At 37.1% G+C, this 24451-nt stretch overlaps 1 non-coding gene across 1 annotated transcript; it reads right to left on the bottom strand.

Annotated features, from left to right (window-relative positions):
• Window positions 1–17633: 17633 nt before the first annotated feature.
• On the bottom strand, window positions 17634–17739 carry LOC131159000 (small nucleolar RNA R71). Its single transcript, XR_009137614.1, has one exon. It is a non-coding gene; the product is annotated as a small nucleolar RNA R71 (small nucleolar RNA).
• Window positions 17740–24451: the final 6712 nt, after the last annotated feature.

Below are 24451 nucleotides of genomic sequence, written 5' to 3'. Positions count from 1 at the left end.
GTCACACAGGCTTGTTCATATTCAGTACACACAACTCCAAAGCACGTCACTCATGCAAGTTTTATCGTTTATATGTCATTTAAGAGCAGTGTACTCATATGAAGTTAATCAGTGGCATATTCAGAGTTAATGCAGTCGTATAAGTTCGAGTATAAATAGGTAGCTCTTGAGGTGTGTGTGATGTGTGTGACTCAGTACACCTAGGATACCAATGGACACCTACAGAATGGTCATTTTGACTCGGCCTAACTGGTATACCCTCAAAAACACTCAAAGAAAATGGGTTCACTCATCATATATGAGGAAGAGTGTCGCGATCAAACATCCCACATATTGAAAGGAACAAACGCTAAGTATATGGAGTGGACTAGTCTGGAAGGGATCTAACCTATTTGTGAGGTGTCGGGTCCTTCACCCTAGCATCTTCTCACCTACTCTCCACATCCAATTGAGACCACTCTAGATCAACTTATCCACAAACTTGTCGTGAATACATCTGAGGCATGAACCGGTTGAAGAATCTTCATACGTGAAAAATATGTGTCGTGTCCTTGACTTTTTGTGATATGTATTTGGACCGGCATTGACATTTCATTTCATGCGCATGCTTATTTTTTGTTTTTGTTTTTGTTTTTTTTTTTTTCTGCTCATTCTTCATTCTCTAGCTTTTCTTGATCAATTAGGACAATCATAACACTTCTTTTGCAATCTCCAAACAATCAATGGGAATTGAGCTCGAATAGGGGTCCATGAATTAAGTCTATCTCTAGGGGTGGCTTAACCTTCACATCTTGAGTAGGCTACAAGACCTAAGTTTCTATCTCCCCACTAGGTGTCACCTTTAGGTTAGCAAATCAAAAATAGAGACTAGTGTACAAAGGATATCCAGGAAAAAAAAAAAGACAGTTGAGTTTCATGAACTCTGAACTGACGTCAAAACTCAAAAGAATGATAATTGGCTCAACAATACCTTACAAGGTGTCATAGTCATCACGAGTATTCTCTCAGTGCTCACAGGAAACCCTAAGTGCAATGAATCATATGAGTGTGTTTATTCAGTCTCATGAGATGTCGTGTAAATACAAGAAATTATATAGCCAGATTAACACGAGTATACTACCAATCAATTCTTCATGGAGTCATAAGATCGTATAAGAGAAACTACGCATGATTGACTCAAGTGTGTAATTCGTAAGTTATAGGCGAGTATGTGAAAGGTATGCAGCAGTGTTAAGCATGACATAATGCAGTGTAATTCCTCAGTTCTCTTTCTTTCTTTCTCTCTTTCTTTTTTTTTTTTTTGATTTTTTATTTAATTTTTTATTTTTTTTAATAAATAAAACTCGGTTCGTGTACGTGTACAGTGTCACATGCGAATGCTCACCCCCCAACTAAAGTAGAACATTGTCCTCAATGTGAAAGCATAGGGGAAATAGAAAAGACTGTGCATGGGAAAAGTAGAGTGTACCTGAGTGGCGAAGTGATGGAAAAGAAAGACTTAACTATGAGAAAATAGACCTGAAAACTAACTACAAATAAAATAAGATAAAATAAAAGGAAAAGAAATACATCACAATTGTTTGGCGGAGGCTCAAGAGGAATTTCATTTGGTGGCCACACGAATATAAATTACATCGGCGGGTCTCCAAATTTGAGCCACCACAATCGATCAGCCTTCATACCTGCATGAAAATCAGCCTCAAATAAATCAATACACGTTAAAATACCAAACAATATGTGTGTAGGTCGACCCTCGTGTGTTGTCAAGAAAGGGTCTTTATTCAACATCGTGTCTAGGAAATGTGCTTCTTTACGAACTAACGTTTGAGAGAAAGTTATTGGAACAAGTACCTGTAGTTCTTTAGAAGCTTTAACTTTACAAGTTTTACTTGATTCTTTGAACATGAGACTCTCACCAGTATGGTTGCCCTCTTTATTGGGTGTACATATCATCTCACCACTGCAAGGGTCTACTTCCACATTGGGCTCCTTTACATCTGATTCAGGCGGGAGTGACGGTTCCACGGTTTCTGAGCTTGGAGTATGAGGTACCACAGGTTGGTACTCCTTATTGGTATCAATCTCCTCATCAACTAACTGCTCTACTTCTGGGTCCATTTCCTCTGATTTTTCTTTGACCTCTTCTAGTTCAGCCGTAACTTCTGGTGCTGGGACAACTAGTTGTCCAGCAATGAGCATCTCAGGTTGGGGAAATTCTTTCTCACTTCTCGAAATTGTGGCGGTCTCTGCTGTCTCAAAGAGAACATCGTTCGTTTGTTGTTGTGGCTGCTGGTACTCTAGAGGACGAGGCTGAGGTTCCGCGAGTGATTCCTCTTGTTCTAAGATGTCCAACTGCGTGCTTATCACATTGATGGTATCCCGCAATTCATTTAAGTCATGAGTACGCTGAGTGTACTGATTGATCTGAGTTTGCATGAGCTGCTGGAGCATATTCTCCATTTGTGTCATGCTATCCTTAAGAAGTTCTGATGGCGTACAACTCTGAGGGATCTGTTGTGGCTGATATTGAGGTGGAGGATCATCTGGATAATATGTTGGCTCATATGCTTCTCTACCACTAATTGTACTGATAGGGTGTGTAGTCATGGGTGCCTGATTATATCGTGTGTTCCACTGTAGGATATTTTCAATTAGGTAATCGAAGAACGATAATACCTGATCTGGATCCTTACTAAAGAGTTCTCCATTGCACATGGTCTGGACAAAATACTTGCAATTAGGTGTAAGAGCAGTATAAAAATAATCAGCTAACCTCCATGAGTTAAACCTGTGATGTGGGCAAGTACTTAGTAGATCCTTAAATCGCTCCCAGCAAGCCTGAAATGCCTCGTCATCCCATTGCACAAAATTAAGAATCTGTTCTTGCAAAAATTGAGTTTTCTGTGAGGGACAAAATGCATGCAGAAATTCATGCTCCATATCAGACCAATATGTTATAGAATGAGGTCTCAAGGACTGAAACCACATCTATGCTCTATCCTTCAAAGAGCCAAGAGATTAGTGCAGTCTAGTCGATTCATCAGTTCTAGCACGAGAGAAAAAAATATTGCAAGTCAACTCAAACTTTGACAGGTGCCGATAAGGGCACTCAAATTTCGTCTTGTAGAACGGAGGGAGCAACGACTTCCTCCCACGTTGCCTCATGAAATCAAGTTCTTCATTAGGCCAAGTGAAAGATGATGCAGTGGCGTATTCAAGCTGCAAAAAGTCCATTATCGTGCGCGTTGCAGGTGCAGCCATTTTTATGTATTTTTTTTTTCAAAACTTAATTTTTTTTTGTTTTCTGCTTTTTTTTTTTCTTTTTCATAAAACTAATAAAAATGATGGGAAAAACACTAATTTGAGACTAAAACTAACATTCCCCGACAACAGCGCCAAAAACTTGACTCACTCGAAAAATGAGCAGCTCGAAAGCTATCCCAAGTATAGGACTTACCTCGTGTAATATTCAGTCCAAGGGCTAGATAGTCTCCTTAGGGAATGCATTTCAATCTCAAATGTTACGTTCGTCCAATTGAAAAACAAAAAGGGTACTGAACTCAGTTCAGATTCAAATTTTCAAGATTGTTCAAGTTCACTTTAAACGAATTAAATGACACGTAATTTAAAGTCCTAAAGCCAACATGCAGTGAATTAAAGAACAAAAATGGGAAGCCTAGTCTACTTAAGGAAATACCGGAACACGCGCTAATTAAAAATGGTAACTTTGAACATGGAATTAAAACATGCAATGGAAACTCAATCAGACTCAACACACACGCTAAAAATTGGATCTTTGAGCAAAGCAATAACTCGAACCACAATCACAATTTAAACACAAATCAACAAAAATTTAACACATATACAATAACAAAAGAAATAATAAAAACATGAGAAATCAAACCGGACTTAATTAAAAAGACTAAATTAAAATAACCATCAAAGAAATTAATTTAACAAGAATGAAGTACCTAACAATATTCAACTAAAAAAAACTCAAATAACATTAAAAAAAACTAAACTTTCTTCAATATTCAAAGACTCAAAGAAAAGTAAATAAAAGAAAGAAAGAAAGGAAGAGAGAGAGAGAGAGAGAGAGAGAGAGAGAGAGAGAGAGAGAGAGAGAGAGAGAGAGATTTGCTGCTTGGTGCTCGGCCATGGCAGTAGATGCAGCTGGTGCTGGTGTTATGAAGTGGAGTGGAGGTTGGAGTGGTTGCTGGCAGAGGAGGGCTCAGGCTTGCTGGTGTAGCTGGCTGCCTTGGAGAATCTTGCTGGAGCTGTGATGGAATGGAAATCTTGGATGTAGGTGTGGTCGGGTTGCAGCTGTGCTAGGAGAAGGCCAAGGATGGGTGCAGGGCCACAGGCTGGAGGCTGCGGTTGCAGAGTATGGTGGTGGTCTGTGGCTACCTGTGGTTCGGGGTGATGGTGTCTCGGCCGTGGAACTGTTGCTGGAGCTTCACGGCAGTACTGGGCAGAGGGAATCCGAGGGAAGGTATTGGAGGGGCTGGACTAGAACAGGGAGATTGAGAAACAGAGTAAAAGAGAAAGAGTGAAAGAAAATGATGGAAAGAGAGAGAATAGAGGAGGAGAGAAGAGAAGTTGAGGGAATAAGTTAGAGAAAGGGCTGAGAGAGTTTAAACTAAACAGAGGAAGAAAGGGAGAATAAGGAAGAAGGGAGAAAGGAGTGGTGCGGGGGCACAAGGGAAAAGAAGGGGAAGAAGAAGATTAAAAAGGGGAGGGGAGAGTTGCCCTAAGATCCATGACCCATATGGAGGATCCAACCCGGCCATGCATAGTCGGGTCACATCAAGAGCTTAAGCACATATATATTTTTCTCTTTTTGTGTTTTTCTTCAGTTTTGCTCTCTGCGATCATTCCTAAGTTTGACCTTCCTGGAGTCTGTTTCTCACAAGACTCAAAAAACAAACGTTGTAGATAATTCTTTCTTCATTCTGCAGAAATTTGAATTGTCTCAATCGGAGTTCGGACTGAAAAGTTATGTACAAAATACGAGCAGGTATCGGTTTTATTTCCTAGGAATTTTCTTGCGATAAGAATTACCAAAAATTCATAAATGGTGCAATAAAGTTCAAGAATGATAAATATGGAAGTTTATTAAAATATTGGACAAATTTGGACATTTAACTAAAAATATAAGCCGTAAAGACCGGGTTAAAGTGCCCAATTACGCAGTTTTGACGTAATCACTTGGCCTCATCGATGAAGTGACGTGTCTCATCGATGAAGGCTGGTGTATAAGTATGCCAAACTTGGATTTTTAGTGCAAATATTTGTATGCAATCACTTTCTCTCTCTAGAATCTGTCATCCCTACCTTCTCTCTATGTTTGGGCTTGGGTTTTTGTCGGATTGAAGATCCGAAGCTGCCATGGTACTCCAGGGAAGCTTCTCTTCATTTTTACAAGAGTGGATCGTTGGTTAGGCTAAATTGGGAACCATCCCAAAATTTGGGTGAGTTAGTTAATTTTAGTTTTATTAGGTTTTTTGGTGTTTCTAGACCGAGGAGAATATGTTAGGGAAGATAATACTGAAGTTTGATTGGGGAAATGTTAATTTCAGGGTGTTGTGCTGGGAACACTGCGGGTGTAGGATTAAGTGTTCCGGGGGCTTCCCAGTAAGTTAGGCAAGGAGATAAACTAAGTCAGAAATTTGTATGATATTATTTATTATTTTAAAACATTAAATGTCAGGAAAATATGTATATTATAGAATTATGTTGGGAAATACTACTATGAACAGAGATATGATTTTAACGTGATTTGTCAGAAATTATGATTTTAGAACAGATTTTTCGTTTAGAATGTTACTCATTTCTGTGTGGCATGAGTTTAAATTTCCATGTAAATATGTATATTAGAATAACATATTTTCCCAGATCAAGTATGATATGATAGTTTTTAGGGAAATTATAAAACAACACATGAACCATGATTTTATGATTATAATATTAAATAATACAAAAAAATTATGTTCAATATATTATGATATGCCGGCACAGATGCCGTGATTCATGTTATATTTTGCCAGCGCAAATGTCGTGATTCATGTTATGTTATGCCAGCGTAGATGTCATAATCATGTATAAGAAGACATAATTTTTGAAATACAAAACAGTTATGTTCAATATATTAAACATATTTTATGTTATTAGAACCCGGATGGTATGGTTTAGTTCAGTTCTAGGAGCACGGTACCATAGATGTATGTTCAAAATTATGATAGTTCTACCACACGACCAGTAGTGTGGGAGATGGTAGTTGATGTGGCTTTAGTGTAGAGAGGAGTAGTCCCCCTAGCAGTCTGAGACTAGGTAGGGGCGGGCCTATCATACTTACAAACTTATGATTGATCTAGAATGGTCGGCCAGCCATTGCTAGGTCTTGCCTTCGGGCTGCACAATCTAGTCATGTGGGGGTAAGACGTGACATCAACTAGCTATCCATTCTGGGTGTTATTTCAGTATTGTACAGTTATATAAGATGATTTTCCTGTATAGCAATCTAGTATGCTTTATTATGATATGACAAATAATGTTTTACTCAGTTCTGCTACAGATAGATTTAACCAAATATGTTTATCATACTGTTTATATGTATAACATGAAAAGGCTCATAATGCCACACACTGATATTAGTTTATGTCCCTTACTGAGAGGTGTCTCACCCTATCTATATATAAACATTTCAGGGAATCCAGGTAGAAGAGTAGATAGAACTCCGCAACAGTAGAGTCCGACTGAGCTACCCTGTCAGAAGGGTCAGTTGTAGAGCTAGGGTTGGATTTATTATTGGGATGTGACCCTGGGCTACTTTTGGTCTTTTTAGTGGATGATTGTACATATATAATATTTTTAGTAAGACTCTGGTGTTGGGGTTGGTTGTATGGCATGATGTAAATTACGTTTCCTACTGCTTAGGTATCAGAGTTGTGTTTTGGGTATATCTCTGGTACCCATAAGTCCAGGTTGATTTTGTTATTCAGTTCATAGGATATCAGGATTATGATATTAAATGTTAAAGAAATGATTATTGTATAATAGGTAGGTTGTTACACAACATGCAATATATAATCAATATAATCCTTTTCCATTATGCATTTCTTAAAGCTCAGAATATCGTAAGCAGGAGAAAATAACATTAGTATTTGAACATTCATGATAGGAGAATAACTAAGAGTTTAAAGAAAAAGAAAAGATAAAGTATCACAATATTACAACCCAAATTGTTTTCATCAAGTGAATTCAAACAAACTACTAGTGCTCGTCAAGATCATCACCATCAGAAGAAGTCTCCTCCTACTCATCACCGTCATCACCCTTCTCACCCAAACTCATTTCTATAGGAGCTTTTCCTTTCGAAGAGGAAGCACTGCCCATATGACTCTAAATGCATGCGAGCCTCTAATCAAATGAATTAAAATTGGGTTGGGGTACATTAAACTTCCAATCCATATCACCATGAAAATCATTTAGCTGGAAGTCCATATATCGATGATAATCCATGAACCATTAAGGAGCATCATTATATGGAGTAGGTGGTGCATCCTAATGTGGGTCCTGACCATGAGGCTAATCTGCCAGTAATCCTACATTGCCTTGCTAGGCTTGATTTAACTTAGGTACCCATTCATGTTCTTGGTACAACTCATATCCCATGAGTTTCATAGTAGTGGATGAAAAGTGATCATAGGATGCGTGTTTAATGAATAAGGCGGATGAGTAGGCAACACCAAGATTATGAGGTTCAAGATTCCTCCATATAGAAGAATAACTTGCCTCATTTCCTCATTTGAAATCATCCATTTTAAGATCAGGGTAGAAAGATCCAAGTGTTTCCCCTTGTATAAGCACAACATTACAAAACAATCTAAGTAGGAAAGATGGTCACAAGACCCAACCCTAGGTAGAATGTAGTATGTAATGAGGAGATGAATTATTTTTGCCTCAAGGGTCGGTTGGCTCTATAAAGGTGGGTGGCCAAAATATATAGGTTGCTTAGTCATGATCAAAGGTAAGAACTCTTGTTGGGTAAAGTCATGTTCCATAATCTGGGATTGTCCTAAGTTAGGACACTCAAACTCACCAACTTGAATCCTAAATCCAGTTGCAATGGTCTGCTAGGTGAGTGCAAATGCTTTGTCCATGATTGTGGTTGTATACATGTTTTCTCCCCTTTCCAAGTTTGCATAAAACAATATAACCAAGTTTGGGTAAATTCCCTTTAGTTGATTTGAAATAAATCTATCCCATCTTAAAACATTAAACATGTTGACTTTTTGAGTCCATATCCTTTTTTGATTGTGACAAACCACAGTATCTCATTTGTGTGCTAAGTGTATGAACAGACTTACTTTTCTAAGAACAAATGATAGATGAGAAATGGAAGCCAAAAAATACTCAAATGTGCGCATCATTCGGCGTAATCCATAGAATTGTCGAGGAGCAAAGCATGAAGCCTTTTTTTGTTTCCAGTTGCTTTTTTTATCTTTATCATTTAGGTTTGTAATAATAATTTATATGGTCTGTAATAATCTACATGTCATGCATAATAAGTATTTATGCTTAGGATACCTTAGTTTGACCATAGGGAAACAAATAACCATAGACATCGGCCGACACTAGGTTTTTAGGCTTAATTGAAAAGCCTAGACCATAGACTGACCCTAGGTCCTTGAACTAGAACTTAGGAAAATCCCCCTAAACTCACATGTCATTAGGGGTGTATTTAAATTAAAATTTGGACCTTAGCTTAAAATTGTATGGGTTTTGGGCGACTGAACCAGGCAAGGTAAAATGCCTTAGTCAACCAAATGTTGGGAAAGTCAAAATTGTTGACTTGACTTTGGGCGATCGAACAAAAAAGAACTTAGTGTTCTCGGTCAACCGAACTCATATTGAGGACTTTTCCAACAACTCGGGTGCCCGAACTCCACAGTCATTTTGACCTCGGGCAACCAAACTAATAAGTTCGGTAGACCAAACTTAGGATTGGGTGATTGAACCTCGAATAGTTTGGAAATCGCCTTGGTATAGTCACCTGAGGTTCTAACCGGGCGCCCGAACTTCAAAATTGCCTTTTTCTGTTGTGAGTGTTTGAGTGACCGAACCTATGGCTTGAGCGACTGAAACTCTCGAGTTGGTCAAATTTTTATCGCGGGTAATTAAGGGTAAATCAGGGTTATTTGGTTAAGCATGTTTAAACTTTTTTTATAATTACCCTTATATCCCCAACGGTTATTTTTTTGGGCATGTCTATAAATATAAGCTCATTTGTAAGATTAAAATGAGGTTAGTGATTTAATTAGCAAAAATATTTTCTCTAAATTTTTTCATGGCTTCTCTTCATACCCAAAGCTAAATACTCATCTTTTTATCATTCTTTTGCAAAATCTTTTTGAGTGAGAGTATTCAAAACCATCCTACATTGCTTACTAAAGCTTAAACTCTCATTACTTTGATTGCTTGATTGATTTTTATTGAGAGTTTAGCCAAAAGTCTTCCCCCCGATTTAATTAATAAATCATTGTGTGGGGAAACTTTTTAGCTTGTGAGTCTTTGCATTTGTATTACAAGACTCTTGAGCTTGTCTTGTACTTTGTATAAAATATTTTTGACAAGCTTAGTTTGCAAATATCTCGTGTTCTTGAGCTTTGAAATTTAATTTTTGAGATATTTGTTTGTGATTTCAATTTGAAACTATATTTGTCATTGATATATTTATATATATTGTTTCAAAGAAAGCTTTCTAGACACACTCTCACTTGTTTATTGCATATTGACATTTTCTTGAGAGTAGCTTCACTTGACCAATCTCACTTGAGCATAAATACTATTATCTGTGAGTGCATTTGTTATTGTTGGAGTGCATAGGTACATGTTTGCTTAGCATAGAAGTACTATATTTGTACATGTTGATTGTGCTCAAATTGTTATAATAGTTGTATTCTCGACGTGTGATCAGAAGAGGGAGACTTGCCCTGTGAAAAGTCTCGGACTTGCTTAGACCCGGTTAGGAGAGCACTGAATTGGTTCAAAACTGGTTAGGAGAACTAGGTGCACTAGCCTATAAGGTGTTGTAAACGGTGTCACTCCATCTGCAAGTGAGCAACTAGTGGAATCCTTTTTCTTGTTAGCTTGAGACGCGGACATAGGCAGTATTGGCCGAACCCTAATAACATATTTACTTTCTACACCTGTATGTTTATGTTTATTGTTTGAATATTTGATTGGGTTTGTGATTACATAGAAAGACCCTAGGTTTGTGTAATACTGCTTGTGGAATATGGTTTAACCTAAGAAGAATTTTTTAAATACCCAATTCACTCCCCCTTTTGGGAATACACCAATTCCAACAATTGGTATCAAAGCATCATTGCATAGACTTAAACTTTTTTGCAAAATATCGCAATGGATCACATTGGTGTATCCCCATTCGGTGAGGGCCAGCCACCTTCTTGCCCTCTTGTATTTTGTGGTGTCAATTACACCCGCTAGAATATCAGAATAAACATTTTTATAAAATCTATGGACTGGAGGGCCTAGCAAGTAATTAATAAAGGAATTTGTATGTCAGTAGTTGAAAATGATAATAGTTTAATGCAAGCAAATTTGCATGCCATGGATTTACTGTATTGCGCTTTAGAGTCTAATATTCTACTTGGGATTAGGACATGTTCTAGTGCAAATGATATATGAGAAGAGTTGGACAGAAGATATGGAGAAGGAAAAGAGGAGGAGTCTACTACTCCAAGCACTTTAACTCCATATGATCACGAGGAGGTAAATCATGAGCTAGTAATCAACAAGGAGGTATATGATTGTCACTCTAGCTCGATTGGTGATTCTTATGTTGAATGTTGTGTTGTGTCATGTGTTGAATCATCTGTTGGAAATACTGTTAAATATGTATGTGATGATTCATATGACACTCTTTGTAATAGTCTTGTTGAACAAGCATGTAATGATTCATATAATGATTGTATTAAATTTTGTGATGAATCATGTGTTGAATTCAATGATGAAAGCATAACATATAATGAAAAAGTAGAAATTACTTTAATGAAAATGTGTAAATTTCTAGATAGGTTATCTAAAAGTAAAATGCTTCTGAAAAATGAAACTAAAAGGATGGAAAAGCAATGAGACAAATTGAAAAAGTTTCATACCATCCTTGAAAAGAAAAAAATTGAAAAGATATTAAGAATTTTCTTCTTAGAGGAAGAAACAAATGATTATTCTAGAGTTATAATAAAAGCTAAAAATGAAAAGAATAATCATAATAAACCCTTAGAAATCAAAAAGAAATATCACTTCAAAAAGGGTTTAGGATTGATTCATAAAGACCAGTCATTTAACTGCCTCATTAAATGAAAATAGGATATATAAGTAAAATTCTTCACATAGATATGATACTTTCTTATATTACAAAAAGAAAGGGCACATCAAATCTTCTTGTAAATTTAGAGGTGCTAAAGAATTAGATGGGGAAATGAAATGAATGATTAGCAAAGCAAACTCCGTAGGATCTAAGGAAGATTGTATTCCAATAGAAATCATATAAATATTTTAATCTTCTCTTAGTTCTTAGGTCTTGGGGTTGTGATGACTATAGGCTTAGGGAGTGGTTCGGGGTTAATACATATAAACCTAGTATCTGCATCCACTTCCAATTGGACATGGTGTCTTTGCCAGGTAATTAATTTCAAATGCTTAACTCATACTTATATGTAAACATCTTAAGTTAAGCAACTGTTGTCCATTGCACAGAGATGAGTTTTAGGGATCCATCATATTCTATATATCTTTACCCTAATCTCATTTATCAAAATTCAGTCATCACTATAGGTATAAGCACCAATGATAATCAATTCCATATCCACTAGTGCTAATTAACAAGACATCCTTTCTCAACCAAATTAAGGGCATCCAGTAAGGGAATCAAGTATTCATCTAGATGTCATAAAATTTTCCCTTTGAGCTTAAATTATAAATCCTCTAATTTTGGTTATCTCATCCACAAGAATTCCTTACCAAACCCTAGTAATTTGAGTCTGTCCCATTCCTTGGCTTGTATCCTTGTTCCAAATTGTGATAATATCTAAAGCATACTTCCCAATCACCAACCAGCATTGTTGACAACATTCACATATCCTATATGCTCTTTGCCCAAGCCTGGACATGATTACCATCATGAAAATATTTTGAAAAATGTCTTGTCTATCCTAAGTACTCTTTTGTACCCATTAGTGATTTAAATTTTCAAAGAGTAATTATTCAAACTTCATCCACAAGCTCTCAAACATCAATCAATTCTTTTAGCGCTTCAAATGATGTTGAATGACTAATATGATTGACTAGGTCTCAATCTAAAGGAATGCATAAAATTAAAGGAGACCTATACACATGCAGTTTAAATCGAAAGTCATTCCAACTCGTGCCTCTCATATATTGAAATTCATAAGAAAAGAGGCAGACATAAGCTTATTACCTGAATGAATATTTATTGTGACTTTTTGGTTCGGTAAGCCTAAAGCATTCATGCCAAGATTAAATCATTGAAAATCTTAAAACCTTGGCTAAAGAATTTAAAAAATTGAAAAAAGGCATAGAATGATTAAGCGCATAACTCAGGGGGAGCACATATTATTTCATGGTTATATAAATTAAAATGCTCTTATTTTATTTTATTTTATTTTATTTTATGCCTAAATGTCGATATGAGTATTGGATTGAATTCCTAACTATCTATGGTTATTTATTGCTCATGGTATCTAGTTGGATGGTTTACATTTTATATGAACTATTGATTGTACTACTGAATTGCATGCTTTATCTAGAATGCCTCTTGCATGGCAGATGCCATGATGTGTATTGCATGTTGGTAGTGGATATAGGTTCTTGCATGCTTAATTTGAATTATGTATTGCTTGCTTGAATCTATTAGGTACAAGTTTTATGGAAAAACGTCCAATTTACAGATGACATGTTATCGAAAGTTCGTTAGATTTTTCCCAAAATAAAACCTTGTACAAAAATGATTATGTTAAAATGAAAGTTAAAATTTTTTTTGGATAAGTGAAAATCAAATGAATAACTAAAATTTCATCCTTACATAATCATTAGATATTTAGAGGAGCTGAGCTCCATCCCTATATAAAAAGCTTAAAGAACTCATATGCTTCAATTTGCTTTTCAAATATTGAGGCTCTTCAGAAAACCTGAACATCATATCCAGCTCTTAAAGCTATATAATTAGATATGGATTGTTCTTGGTTGTGAACACAAAATCATGCCTTAATATATCTTTTCTGGTGCATGTGTAATCCATATGGATAGCTATACTGGTTGCATAAAAGAGTAAATTAATCTTTACCAGTATATTTATTTTAAGAGATTTAAAATGATGGCTTATACTACTAGGCTTGTTGAAATTAGTTTTAAATTGTATAAGCAATTTATTTCATCTGAGCTAGGATTCCAATCGAAAGGGGGAGCATCTAGAATTAAATTACTACCCTGTTATGCTCACTAACACCTTTTAGCTTAGATCTGTTTTGAATCAAGTGTGACTTGTGCTTAAATAAAATGATTATACTGAAAATCTTAAGTTGAAATATGTAGTTTTTCCTTAGTCATCCGTTTTTGCCATATGATCTTGTTTTTATCTTCGAATATATAAGTTTCATATGGTTTTATTTTTCTGGTCATGAGATGTTTTATGCCTAAATATTCACGAGAAAAATTCTGGTTGCATGTGCTTTAAATTAACATTTCTTCTTCAGCAAGCATCCCCAAGTGCTTTTTTGCTAACATCAAAGGGGGATATATATAGACATGCATACATACGTATATATTTTTAAATTGCATAACTGGTTCGGTAATTACACAGAAAATGCATGCGAACTATTTAGACTATTTTTATGCTCAAACCTTCTATTTGCTTTCATATGCCATGTGCTTTGAACTAAAATCTTTCACGGGTCTTATGAAATATTTGAACTGAAATGGTTTGTAGATAATTTTGGTCTAGCTATGTTTTTCATGTCACTTAAATCTTTTAATGACCAGTTATACTGTTTTGTGTACTTAATCGCCATATTTTTCAACAAAAGTCATATTTTTTTTTTTTCATGCCCTTTTTGTAATGAAAAAAGGGGGAGATGTTTAATAGGAGCAAAATTAGTTCTTTTTCCCTGAACTTTGTTATTCAAAATGGCAAATAATAACTGAACTTTAATGCAAAACTTAAATTATTCTAAAGTCTTCATGTTTGTTTGTGAACTTTATTGAATATGTTGTATTTATGCATATTATTAGGAGGAACCTTGTCAGGCGAACCCACATTTTGCTCCTTTGTTTGTGTTCATAAAAAAAGGGGAGATTATTGACTTTTTGAGTCCGTCTCTTATTTTGATTATGACAAACCATAGTTTCTCATCTGTGTTCTAAGTGTATGAACATGCTTACTTTTCTGAGCACAGATGACAGATGAGAAATGGAAGCCAAAAAGTACTCAAATGCGCGCATCATTTGGTGCAATCCATAGAATTGCCGTGCAGCAGAGCATGAAGCCTTTGTTTGTTTTAAGTTGTATTTTTTTATATTTATCACTCAGGCCTGTAATAATAATTTATATGATTTGTAATAATCTGCATGTCATGCATAATAGGTATTTATGCTCAGGATACCTTAGTCTAACCATAGGGAATCAATGACCATAGACGTCGATCGACATCGGGTTTTTAGGCTTAATTGAAAAGCCTAATCCGTAGACTGATCCTAGGTCCATGAACTAGCACTTAGGAAAATCCTCCTAAACTCATATGTCATCAGGGGTGTATTTAAATTAAAATTTGGACCTTATCTTAAAATTGTATGGGTTTAAGGTGACCGAACCAAACAAGGTAAAATGCCTCGGTTGACTGAATGTTGGGAAAGTAAAAATTGTTGACTTGACTTTGGGCGATCGAGCTAAAAAGAACTTAGTATTCTTGGTCGATCGAACTCATATTGAAGACTTTTCCAATAACCCGGGTGCCCGAAGTCCACGGTTATTTTGACCACGGGCGACCGAATTGAGAAGTTCGACATACTGAACTTAGGACTGATGTTGTTGGATGAATATCCCACAAGTAATGATATTTGAAATCAAGTGTGATTGGTTGAGGAAATTTTATTGTGATTAATTGTTTGATTGAAGAACAAGTATCAAAATTACGTAACTTATGTTATTGAATTTGTGCTTTGAGAAAATTCTTAATTATTGCCGAAATTCAGAACTGAATACTAAAATAACTGAAGTTTAAATTTGGATTGTATTTTCAGCTTCACATATAACTAGGATCATCGGTTGGTGTAGTACGTTTGATGAGTCCCTAATATATATGATTTTAGACCCTTATTTACCTTTGTTTATCCTCATTTCATTATGTATTTACCTAGAGTTATCATTGTTTAGAGCTATGTAAGGTTTGGTTGTCTTTTTAGGAAAAACAAGTTAAAACTATGGAGTTAGGCATTACAAGAAGCCAAGGAGGATTTGGAGGATTCAAAGCTCAAACTGAGATGTTCATCCCAGCTACGGAAGCTTTAGATAAAAAATAGACAAGAAGATGATGCTCGACCATGTGGCGCGACCGAAAAACCATAGGGGCGACTTAGTCTTCCACTACAAACTCCAAGGCTCAAACTGAGATCAGAATGTTGCAAGGTTCGACCAAGTGCATGACCAAGTAACATCCTAGAACGACCACATCGAGATACTAATATAGAAATGAAATTCAGAAGTACCGAGAATCTCGACAAAATGTTCGACCAAGAGACCTTCAGGGGCGACCATGTCGAGATACTAAGATTTCCTGAAGATCGAGATATTGCAAGTCTCGACCATCAGCTCAACTATCAAGACCCTGAGGCATGACAAAGTCAAAGATTTGAATCCCTGACTTCGTGCGAGTCTCGACTAGGGTGTGCATAAGAATGACAAAGGAGCAACTTGGTTGACAACGATGATCTTCTGCGTGAGATTTGCCGTAAACCTTCTTAATTTGTAAAACAAACCTTGTAAACCCTAGAGCCTATAAGTATTCACTACGAACACAAGCTCTAGGTTCCTTTTTGGCTTTTCTTAGGTGAGTGACAGACCTAGGAAGTCATTGAGAGCCAAGTTAGAGTAGGAGTAGAGTAGTTTCAGTTCATGTATCGAGTGACCGATAGCCTATCACAACTTGCGGCATTCATACAACAGTCATGTATATTAGGATCTCCTCTTATACTTCTGGCATTAGTGATAGACGTTTTAAATGATAAAAGGGATGATCTTTTTACTCATACTTTCATTTAATGCTTTCATTTTACTACTTTGCATTTACTTGTTGTGTGTTTGACGAAAGATTACAGATAAAGATAAGCACTGCTACGTATCAGTCAGAGGGAAATAGTCGGCTACGAAACCATAGAGGTGTTCGTTATCATTGAGATAGAGTATACTCTGGTTCTTAATCATACTCCAGACGGTTGGTGCACCCTTGCTACCCTTCCCATTTTGGCCCTTTTGGGTTAGTACTTCTATGGAAGTTTGGATGAGTGTTGTTAGAGGCATGGCATCCAGCGTCTGATTCGGGTTACAGTACCACTTTGTAGGAGTAGGGTAACTTAGAAATTTACTTGTTTTCTGGTAGTTTAGATTTACTTACTTTCATTTACATGCTTTCTCGTAGTTATTATATAATCACCATTGAAAAATACCATCTTTCACTTCTTTTTCATAACAAGGCTTTAGAAAACTAAATTGGAAGTAATTAATAACTACACTTCAAGTCTTCATGGATCGATACCCAACTCACCCACTTTCTACTGAACTTGGGATAGTTAGGTTTTATAAATATTATTTTTGGTAGTTAAGGACCCAAGCCTTGGTGAGCCTACCAAATTTTGGCGCCGTTGCCCAGGACTTGGCTATGGTTATAAGCCAACTTCCGCTTTAGAGTATTCTTGCCTTGTTCTTTTGATTTGCTTTTCGAATTTGTGTGCTTACACGTGTGTATGATTGGTCTACGTTCTTTGACACCTGAGATAATTCCCATAGATCTTGAGATTGACAAAATCCTATAGGTCCCTTAGGAAACCTATCTCTAATCTGGAGAAGGTTGAGTCTTCTGAATTGAAAGCAATGGACAAAGATAACCCCCTGGTTCCCACTGAACAAATCCCAAAACACCATGCTCCACACCTACCTATGGTGGGAGAGCAACACCTTTGGTCCCTTAGGGACTACTTTGTACCTAATGCATATGCATCTCCGTCTTGTATCCAGTTTGAAGATGTCCAGGCGGCACAATTTGAGATTAAGACTTTGATTATCTTGATGTTGCCCAACTTTCATGGGAACTCTACTAAAAATCCTTATTAGCATCTAGATGAGTGCTTAGAAATTTGTTCCACCATCCGCATCCCTAATTTTAGTGATGATGCTCTCCATCTTAAGCTTTTCCCATTCTCTCTGAAGGCTAAGGCCAAACATTGGCTAACATCCTTAGAGCCGAACTCGGTGACCAACTGGGCCACCATGCAACATGAATTTCTTAAAAAATACTTTCCAATTAGGAAGACTAATCAACTTCGGAGAGCCATCACAAGTTTCTCACAAATGGATGGGGAACTCTTTTTTGAGACTTGGGAGCGCTTTAGGAACCTATTTCGTAAATGCCCACAACACCAAGTCCTCAAGTGGCAATTAGTGCAAACTTTTTATGAAGGGTTGGATGAAAGAGATAGGTCTATGGTTGATGCATCGTGCGGAGGTACTTTCCTCACTAAGCACAAGAACAAGGCCTAGATTCTCTTTGAAAATATGGTGGAAAACTCTCAGCAGCACATGACTGCCACCCGTAGACTACCTAATCCATCAACTTCTAAACCTAAGGGAGTCTATGAGTTGACTGCAAACTAGGACCTAGCCCCTACTCTGCATGCTATATCTAAAAAATTAGATTAATAATTGTCCTTAGGACCATAGAAAATAGCATGTGCAGAGGTTTGTGCAATTTGTTTTGACCCTTCATATACATGTTATAATTGTCCTCATGCGCACTTCCAGCCTGAGCTTGTGCATGAGGAAGTAAAGGTCACTCACAATTGGTACGATAAGCCATCCAATGATCCTTATTCGAATACCTACAACCTCGGGTGGAAACAACATCCTAACTTCTCGTGGAGGCCATAAGCTCTGGGTTTCCAAGTCTAAAGACCTCCATAAGCTCCGAATGCTTTGCCTCCATGACCATACCAAAATCTCCAAAGTCATCCTGATTTAGCACCCATATTTCAACCGCCTAGTGGTTGTCTCCCTTACAACCCAAGTACGACACATTTCAAAAGATGGTGCTAAGGTCCCTCAAGAATATTGAAGTTGATCGCCAAATGGATTGGCAACTTCTTCACTCTCACTCCCAATCCATTACAAAGCTAGAAGCCACTTTGGGACAACTAGCTGCCACCTTGAGTCGGAGAGATGAAAGCAAGTTGCCAAGTCATCCTATAGTAAATCCTAAGGGACAATATGGGGTAGAATGTGAACCGGATGCTGGCCCCTCATCATATTCTGAGCAGGCCCAGGCAGTAACAACATTTTAAAATGGCAGGCTGATAGTTGAATAAGGTAAGGAGCAATTGAGCACGGGGGAGGCCCAAGATGAAAAATTGGAAGCACCCAACGTGGATTCATGCATTCTTTCTTCCTCTAGTCTAGTACAAAGACCATTGAGTCTCATGCCTACCACCAAGAAGACCACACCTTACTTCGCCCCCCCTAGGGCTTTTCACGGCTACCTAGTGATACATCTGGCATCCCCACTTGCACTTTCTATATTTACGAAAAAGGCTTCCACTGAGTCCATTTGGGACATGTTTAAATAAGTGAGAATGTATAAGCCTCTCCTCAATGACATTAAGCAATCACTTGCGTTCATAAAGTTCCTTAGAGACTTGTCAAAGCAGGGGATAGAATCAAGGGTGCACATAGATGGTTTGGTTAAGCAAGCCGAGCATATGAGTTCAATAATATTAAAGCACCTTGTTCCTATACTAAAAGACCCCGACTCACCTACTATTTTGTGTGTAATTGGTGATTACACCATTAATGGGGCCCTTCTAGATTTAGGAGCAAGTGTGAACATCCTTTCATACTTGGCCAATCAAAAACTTAACCCTGGAGTGTTGCAAACTACCTCGGTTTCTTCATGCCTTATCGATTAATTTCTTAAGCAACCTCAAGGTGTGGTAGAAGACGTGGTAGTCAAGATGGGAGATTTCCATAACCCTGTTGATTTCATCATCTTAGACATGGAGACTTCCAAAAACCCGATCCCTGTCCTTTTGGGACAACCATTCCTAGCCATGGTTAATGCCCTTAATCAATGTAGGATGAGGATTATGGACATCTTATGGGGCTATAAGCAATGTAGGCTGAACATATTTAATGCTTCTTGACATACACTCAACATCGTCCAAGCTGTGGATGAAGACATGATTAATAAAATTGTTAGGGAAGCAACTCCTTCAATTCCATCGAAATACCCTTTCTTTTTTGACAGCCCTACCATTGTCGAATTTAAGGACCCTTTTGAGCAATTTATATAAAAAAAAAAAAAATGATATGGTCCCCAATTATGAAAATAAGCTGGGGGTATGAAACTTCAGGTGTGAGGAAGAACAGAGAGAAGCCAAGGCTAGTTGGAACCATGATGATTCCAAATTGAGCTTCAATGCGTTTGGCTGAAGACGGTAAACGTAGCACTTCTGAGAGGCAACTTGATAGTTTTCCTTTTCTTTTTAAGGTCTTAGAGTATTTAGAATAGATTAATTAGAAGTAAGAATCCTCAGGGTAGGTCATAGGATATGTTGTAGGTATGTGATTAGAATAGGTAAACTTGTTGATACTAATGACACATACATAGTAACTTTGGCTGGCATTGTGTCTTTTGTGCTACAGTGTAAAAATTGCATGCATGTTATTATGGTTATTATATTTTGTTGGCATCATGCACGGTCCTATCCCTTGCTCGAGTTCTATTTTCCTTTCAACATTTTAGGGAGGACACTAAAGTTCTAAGTTGGGGGTAGGGGGTAGTACATTGCATGACATATTTCATGCACAAAATGACACAATTTTAAATTTTTGAACATAAATTGCAGTGAACCATGCTTCATACCCTCTACATACACCTATATAACCTAATGTTACATGCATAAGCTTTTCAGTCATATGATTTCATTATGCTTACTGGCAATGTAGTAGATTAGTTGTGTAAAAGTTGTGTAACATAGCTGACACCTTGATATTACTCTTGGTAGTTGACTAGTGGTTTGTTTGGGTTATACTGCATTGTAAACTCTAGTATTTACATGGTACTTCACGGGGTTAAAAACACACTTACACATGATTTGTAACACTTAGGGTTCTTTGAGAGCATTGGGAGAACAACCATGGTGACTATGACACCTTGTGAGGTACTGTTGAGCCATTCATTAATTTTTTGAGTTTGTGACATCAAAATCTAAGTTTATAAAACTCAATTTTCCTTCCTCTGGATGCCCCTTGTTAACTAGTCTTTATTCTTGCATGGGGAGATATAAACGTAGGTCTTGTAGCTTACTCAAAACATGAAAATTGATCCACCTTAGAGACAAATGTACTTCATGATTGTTCTAGCTTACTGAGAAATGAAAGCCAAGGAAAATAATGAGCAGGAGATGAAAAAAAAAATAGAAAAAAAAACCTACTCCAGATACAAGCAAAATGGCAAACTAAGAACATGACACCATGTTCTTACAAATATCAAGAATCATCAAGCTGGCTAATGCATCTGCTGTATTTATATTGAGTCTGTGAAGGGATTGATCTGTGATGGTCTTGATTAAATGTGGCAAGTGAGAGAGAAGATGTTAAGGTGAAGGACCCAACACCTTAATATGGGTGGATCCCTTTCCTCTAAGACTAGTCCATTCCACACTTCTAACGTTAGTTCTTCAAATATATGTGATGTTTGATCATGACACTCTTCCTCATATATGAGAGTGAACTCCTCTTCTAGAGTGAATTGTGAGGGAATAAACCAGTGAGGCTGAGTCAAGATGATCATTCTGTAGGTGCCTCCGAGCATTCTGAGTGAGACAAATCATACACTTTACATATGCCCAGTGAAGTAGCCTATTCATACTTGGATTTACATGCTAATATTAATTTTGAATTATAATCATGGGTTAATCCTTTGTGAGTAACACCTTGAAATGGCTGTGTTATGTTGAGTTTTGCATGTTTAATACACTGAGGACTGTGTGTATAATGGAGTTGTGTATGAAGAAACATGTATGTAATAAAGTTATATCTTTGTATGTAAAATGGTATGATTATATTGCATGTGTTTCCATATTTTAAATAGGTGTTTGTGGGTATTGGCCTAGAAACCTCACAAGACTAGAACTCGTCCACTAGGATCAACCTAGGGGTTTAAAGCCTTGTTGCATACAGTAAGTGCAATTATATTTCTCGCGAAAGAGGATCTAGGTAGGATTTCATAGTTTTCTTAGATTTTGCTTTGCTTGAGGACTAGAAAAGTTAAGTTAAGGGTTGTGATGAGTCCCTAAAACATATTATTTTAGACCCTCATTTACCTTTTTTTATCCTTATTTTATTATGTATTTACCTAGAGTATCATTGTTCAGAGTTATACAAGGTTTGTTTGTCTTTTTAGGAAAAACAGGTTAAAACCATGGAGTTAGGCATTACAAGAAGTCAAGGATGATTTGGAGGATTCTAATCTTGAAGTCAGATGTTCAGTCAAGCTGCTAAAGCTTTAGATCATAAATAGACAAGAAGATAACGCTCGACCATGTGGCGCGACCGGCAAACCACAGGGGCGACTTAGTCTTCCACCATAAACTCCAAGGTTCAGACAGAGATCAGAATGCTGCAAGGTTCGACCAAGGGAGCAACCAAGTAACATCCTAGAGCAACCACATCAAAACACTGAGAAAAAACTAAAATTCAAAAGTATTGAGAGTCTTGACGAAGTGTTCAACCAAGAGACCTTCAGGGGTGACGATGTCGAGATACTGAGATTTCTTGAAGATTGAGATACAGTAAGTCTCAACCATCAGCTTGACCATCAAGACCCTGAGGTGCGACGAAGTTGAAAACATTGAAGATTCGAATCCTTGACTTCCCACGAGTATTGACTAGGGCGTGCACAAGAATGACAAAGGAGCGACTTGGTCGACAACGATGATCTTCTACGTGAAATTTTTTGCAAACCTTCCTAATTTGTAAAACAAACCTTGTAAAACCTAGAGCATATAAGTATTCACTACAAACACAAGCTCTGGGTTCCTCTTTGGCCTCTCTTAGGTGAGTGACAGACCTAAGAAGTCATTGAGAGCCAAGTTAGAGTAGGAGTAGAGTAGTTTTAGTTTGTGTATGGAGTGTCCAACGGCCTGTGACGATCGGCGGTGTTCATACAACAACTGTGTATATTTGGATCTCCTCTTGTACTTCTGGCATTAGTGATAGACATTTTGAATGATAAAGGGATGATCTTTTTACTCATGCCATCATTTGCATCTTTCAATTTACTGCTTTCCATTTACTTGTTGCGTGTATAATGAAAGATTGTAGATAAGGATAGGCACCGTTACGTATCAATCAAAGGGAAATAGTTGGCTACAGAACTGCGGAGGTGTTCGTTATCATTGAGACAGGGTATACTCCGTTTTCGGATCGTATTGTGGATGGTTGGTGCACTTTTACTACCTTGTGCCCCTGATCGCCCCTCTCCCGCTTTGGCCCACTCAAGTTAGTACTTCTATGGAAGTTTGGATGAGGGAAGTTAGAGGCATGCGTCTAGCATCTGATTCAGATCACAATATCTCTTTGTAGGAGTAGGGTAACTTAGAAATTTACTTGCTTTTCGGTAGTTTAGATTTACTTGCTTTTGTTTACATGCTTTCCAATAGTTGTTAGACAATCACCATTGAAAAATACCATCTTTCACTTCTTTTTCATAACAAGGCTTTAGTAAACTAAATTGGAAGTAGTTTAATATTTACGCTTTAAGTCTTTGTGGATCAATACCCAACTTACCCACTTTCTACTAAACTAGGGATAGTTACGTTTTATAAATATTAGTTTTAAGAGTTAAGGACCCAAGTCTTGGTGAGCCTACCAATGTTCGTTGATTAGTATATTGTTGTTGATATTGGTTTGAGGTTGTAGTTGGTTTAATTTAAAAATTTTAAAATAAATTAAAATTTGGCTGAATAATTTTTTAAATACCCAATTCACCCCCCTCTTGGGATTACTGTTGACCTTATAAGTCACACCCAGTTTTAATAATGACAAATGCTTGTTGTATTTGATGGATGTTTTGAGAATATGTGTAGGTATACAATTGGCGAATCAAAATGATGGCACAAGAAGTAGAAGTTGAAGGGCCCTGAAGATTTTATTTGTGATGTATTTAAATTCATTATTCATTATGGGTCCGTAATTGTAAATAGGATCTGGGTTGTAATAATCATATGCATCACTTGTATGATGTGATAGGTAAGCTCAAACGAAAAAGACCTAGAATGACCCTAGGACACTCATACGTGCACAAACATATATGCCTATATGGATAGGGTGATTGCATAAGGATATAAAATCGAAATGCATTAAAAATGCATGTTTGGTCGACTGTACTTCACAAGTATAAATCTTTTGGTCGATCGAACCAATAAACGAGTCAACAGTTTGACCAGTGCACGGTCGATCAAACCCTACCCAGTTCAAGCCACCCAGTTGACCAAAATCCCTCTAGGTCAAACATTTGACCATACGGTCGATCGCACCTATTGCTTAAGCCAATCACCTGGTCGACCGAGTTCCCACGTGTGTTTGGCCAACCGCTCCGTCGACTGAACAAGTTAAGTCAAATCCACACAATCGACCGAACCGCGCGGAAATTGAAAAATCACATTGGACCCTGTTGTATAGTCGACCGAATTTCTAGTTTAAATTTTACCTGGCTGACCGAACTTGGAAACTTGGTCAACTGAACCTCACCTTCGGTCGAGCAGTGCTCTCGGGTTGCCCTATTATTTTTACCGCTGTTAAAATATTTAAATTGGGTTAACTGAGTTAAAATGTTTTAAAATAAAATTAATAATCCCCTATGTGTTCTGGACAACTATAATCAAGGGGTAGTCTATATATACCCCCTTATTTGAAAGGATTGGCATCAGATTAGTAAACATAATTAGTGAAAATTCTATGAATTCCAAAATCTTTCTTACTTGCTTCAAAGCATCCTACACTCATACTTACCATGCCATGTTGCCAAAAATTCTTTTGTAAGTGTGAATTGAGTGTTCTTGTCTTATAGGTTTGCTCTCTACA

The sequence above is a fragment of the Malania oleifera genome, chromosome 6 (assembly GCF_029873635.1).
Source record: "Malania oleifera isolate guangnan ecotype guangnan chromosome 6, ASM2987363v1, whole genome shotgun sequence".
NCBI classification, from domain to species: Eukaryota; Viridiplantae; Streptophyta; class Magnoliopsida; order Santalales; family Ximeniaceae; genus Malania; species Malania oleifera.
The sequence above is the reverse complement of the archived record's forward strand: the minus strand, read 5'-3'. Positions and strand labels throughout refer to the sequence as shown.